The sequence below is a fragment of the Saccopteryx bilineata genome, chromosome 5 (genome assembly GCF_036850765.1).
Source record: "Saccopteryx bilineata isolate mSacBil1 chromosome 5, mSacBil1_pri_phased_curated, whole genome shotgun sequence".
NCBI lineage: Eukaryota > Metazoa > Chordata > Mammalia > Chiroptera > Emballonuridae > Saccopteryx > Saccopteryx bilineata.
In genome coordinates this window covers 112,257,639-112,262,311 of record NC_089494.1, presented here as the reverse complement: position 1 = coordinate 112,262,311, position 4,673 = coordinate 112,257,639, and positions in this window count along the sequence as shown.

Below are 4,673 nucleotides of genomic sequence, written 5' to 3'. Positions count from 1 at the left end.
GGAGCCTTTCTACTTTTCATCCCAGGAAACAGTTCACTGTGCGGCCAGTGTGAACTTGCTGAGCCCTGAGCCCCTGTGGCCAGCCTCAGGGAACACCAGGGAATTGAAATTCCTCAGCAGCTCAGTCTCTGTAATAAAATTACTTTTCTTGAACTTGATGACTTGCTCCCCTGGAGACCAATGTCATTTCTTCTGGTCCGTCTGGTTTTCCAAAGTATACTGGTTATCACTGTGACCTTAAGAGGGACTGTTTCTGCATTAAAAAAAATGTAGAGGTGCATGTTGGTATTTCAAGTCCCTCATTAATGACTTAGTGTGAATTTCTTATGTTAACAAGGAAGACTTTGTTAATCCTAATCCAGAGGGACCCGAAACATTAAAGACATGAACAAAGTCCGTCGATTACACATCAAAGCTTTATTGTCTAGCTTGGCCAAGCAACGGCAACTCCAAAAGTGGTCTGAAGGAGAGCGCGCACTGGCCCTTTGTTCTACTTAGTTTTTATAGATTTGTAAGTGGGAAGTACAGAATAAAAAATTGTAATTAGGAGCCCCTTACCACTATTGGTTATAGTCATATGTCCTTTAACATGATAGGACCACGTTCAATTTGCAAGCCATACATTATTTTGAATAAAACAAAATTTACAAGTCAACACAATGGCAGGAAGATATCTTTTTACATATTAAAAGGCATTCCTATATTATCTAGTGTTTATCCACCATCTCTCTGTCCAGAGTCACATGTGTTAACCACACGCATTTACATAGGAGAGGTAGTTTCTGTGGGGACAAATGCCCACAAATGGTTCATTGCTATAAGAAAAGGTTTATTTTGGCTTTTCTCTCCCTGTACCTGGCTAGCCATTCACCCCTTTGCATTTACAATACAATGCCAAGGGGCATCCTGGTCATGCCAGTCACATAGTACAGAGACTATTTCTCACAATTTCTCGGCACACCTTAACCCAAATTAATAAAATGTTCTTCAAGTCTCCCAAAATATTAATATTAATTCTGTAGCTTTTGGTACTTTACAACACCTGCAGGTGAGGTGGCACAGTGGCTCCTCAACTTCTACCAGACACCTTTCTTTTACATGTTTGTTTAGCCCAAGCAAGGCAGAGTGCTTTTGATCTGTTGTTAAATACTCAGCATCTGACTAGCACAAAAGCATAAGAGTGGTGTTACCAGAGGAAGACTAGTCTGGAAATAGGTTCTTCCACAGTGTCATAGGAAAGGAATTTCAGGAAAAAACACACAGGAGAATGCTAAGCAAGAGTGGAAAGATTTATTAGCACGTCTTTGAAAAAGCTACCACACTTGATGAGGCACTTCCTTGCCTCAGCTGGTAGATCACATTCACTATGCCAGGTACACTGTGCCCAATGCCTTACCCACCACTGGGTAGATCAGCTCCATCTAACTGCAGAAGAAGTACAGCTTCTGGGGCCACAAACCTGCTCTTGGTCCCACCAGGCCCAAGAGTGTCAACTGAGCTCAGAGCTGCATCACCCGAGGCTTGGGCAAGTAACTTAGCTTCCCTGTGCCTCATTTCCTATCTGCATGTCCACTGGCAAAACTCAATGGCACCCCTGCTGTGCTAGGTACTGTGCTCCAGGCCAGCGCAGTTGCCAGAGGGAGACTGCAGCCTCTGTTAAGCTTCCCTATATTTCCCTGGGCTCGGGAGAAAGCAGGCTCTCTCTCAAACTGTCCAGTCTCTTTCCTGGCCTTTCCTGGATTTGTGTCCTTATTCTATTTGATCTCTTTTCAGGATTTCTCCAGGTTAGTCTCCTCTCCTTTATTTTCACCATCTTGGCTTCCACTGGACATGCACCCAATGGAAGGACGTCCCCCTGCACCACCTTCTCCTTCCTGTTTGAGACTGTAAAGCCTCTTTTCTGCCTACACTGATGCCCACAGTGACTGTGAAACTGCTCTTTTCCAGTTAATCTGGCTGGTTTCATTGACTCCCTTCCGTTTTGTTGATATCTAAGTATTCTAATAGTTGGGCTCTGCCTTCTGGCAGCTTAAAAACATGGTTAAGAAAATAAAACATAGTGAGCAAACAGTGACTCATAAAGTGAATGTGAAAATGAAACTCAAATTTCAGGGTCTGTAAATAAAGTTGCATTGGGACGAGCTGTGCTTGTTTCTCTACTTATAGTCTATACCTGCTTTCATATCACAAGGGCAGAATGGAGTAGCTGAGAAAGAAAGAGACAGTATAACCTGCAAAGCCTGAAATGTTTATTATCTGACTCTTTATAGAAAAAGTCTGCCAGCTTCTCTATAATTTATACAAATTATCGTTCATTTCCTGTTTAGTACTTTAAATTTTTGTAGCTCTTCAAAAAATCTGTATGATGTTACTGTTACAAAATCCCTATGAATTAGGAAAGCAGGTGTTATTACCTTCATTTGACAATCAAGGAAACAGTTGTAATAGATCCCAAATTAAAGAGACTCTTATACCTCTCTCTCTCTCTCTCTCTCTCTCTCTCTCACACACACACACACACACACACACACACACACACACACAATCAGAATGATTGATACTTGCCCAAACACAAAAACCTAGACTGATGCTCCTCTCTTTTGCAAGCTTCAGATTAGAATACAAAATCCTCTTGCTCTCTCTTCCCCACTGAATTTCGTTTCTACCCATCCCCCAAGGCTACCTCTCCCACTCATCTTGGGTAACAAATGAGAAATTCTGAGGACTATTGACCACTATAAATTTTCACAGCAGAGCTGCTTCTCAGCCCAGGAACTTGGGTAATTGTCACATTTTGATAAAATACATATGAGTCAATTGTCCTTAAATCAACAACAATTCCATGGGCAAGATGCTGTTGGGGTTGGGGTAGGGTAAGTATTCTGTCCACAGTGTTGTGTATAGAGTTAAGAATTTTAACTCAATCTTGCATATGCTTGCACATTTTTTTTTTTACAATTCTTTTCTGTTTTGTTATTATTACACTTTTAAAACTATACTCATATTAAAACACTGAAAGGAAATACAATGAAGGTTTTTTTTTTTTTAAAAAAAAGTTCATTTTTACTTTTAATTTGGTTCCTTTGATCAAGGGTATATATCCAAAAATATTATTAGACTGATGTCAAGTATTTTACTGTCAATGTTTTCTTCTAGAAGTCTCATGGTTCCAGGTCTTACATTTAAGTCTTTAATTGATTTTGAGAGGAATCTAAAAAATAGGGGGATTATTCTGACACTCCTAAGGTATTTTATTGTAGATGCAAAAAGACAATAGACAGGCTCAGTTAAGGTAAAGATTGACATTTGTCAAGGAAGATACAGGCCTAGGACATGACTACCCTCCATGACCAACTTTTAGTTAAGTTTTAATTTCAGACCATTCTATGTGGTTACTCTAGGTCTCTGAGTTTGTAAGACCCACCATACAGGCCTCCTCTGAGCTTGCCAGGTTTTGTATGTGGCTCCTTTTTTGTCTAAAAAACTATATTCAGCCTGACTGGGTGGTGGTGCAGTGGATAGAGCTTCGGACTGGGATGCAGAAGACCCAGGTTGGCGACAGCGAGGTCGCCAGCTTGAGCCCAAGGTCGCTGGCTCGAGCAAGAGGTTACTTGGTCTACTGAAGGCCCGTGGTCAAGGCACGTATGAGAAGGCAATCAATGAACAATTAAGGTGTTGCAATGCGCAACGAAAAACTAATGATATATGCTTTTCATCTCTCCGTTCCTGTCTGTCCCTGTCTATCCCTCTCTCTGACTTTCTCTCTCTGTCTCTGTAAAAAAAACCACTATATTCAATTTTTTAAAATGTATTTGTATATTTTTAAAAAGTCTTTGGGTGGAAAAATAATGGCTGTTTCATTTCTAAGCATCCTATATCTCCCACATTTTCTATAAAAAGCATACTTCTTTTAAAGAGTTTATTTAATATATGTAAACATGTATATTAAAAGCATATATGAACATTTTATGGAACTCTACAATGAACCACCTCTTGACCAAACTTTAGATAGGCTCCTCTATGCCCTCTTTTTGACAAAGTCTTCCTCCTGGGTTTTTCCCTTCTGTTGCCATATTAAAAGGGTCCATTTGCCTATACATATTAAAGACCAGTAAGACACAAACAAAAGTTTGCAGCAAAGAAAGTAAAGTTTTATTTTCAGGAAGTGGCCCATGACCAGAGACAAGTGAGCTAATGCTCAAAGACTTGTCTCCTCATGGCTTCTGGGGATGGGTTCTATGGGAAAATATCATTAATCATGGTGACTAAAGGAGTTAGGATTGTCCTTAGGGTCGTGGTCCCTACTGATTGGTCAGTGGTAGAATAGGGTCTCATTAGTCATTGTATTTGGTCCTGATGTTACCCATGGCCTCATTTCATCTGATTTTGCTGCTTTTCTAGGCCTGGATCTAAAATACTATGGAGGCCTAAATATTACCTCTAGTTTCACCTAAACTCTGTCTCTGAGTTCAACAGACCTGAGGCTTTGTTCCTAAGATTATTTGATGCTGATCAGAACCTCATTGTTCTGAGGGCTTAATGCAGTGGTTCTCAAACTTTTTGAAGTCGGGGTGCATTTAAAATCCTACAAATAATTGTAGGCGCATTATATACAAATTTCTGAGAAGTATGTTATAATAACTAAGTCAAATATTAAAGAAAAAAATATAAAG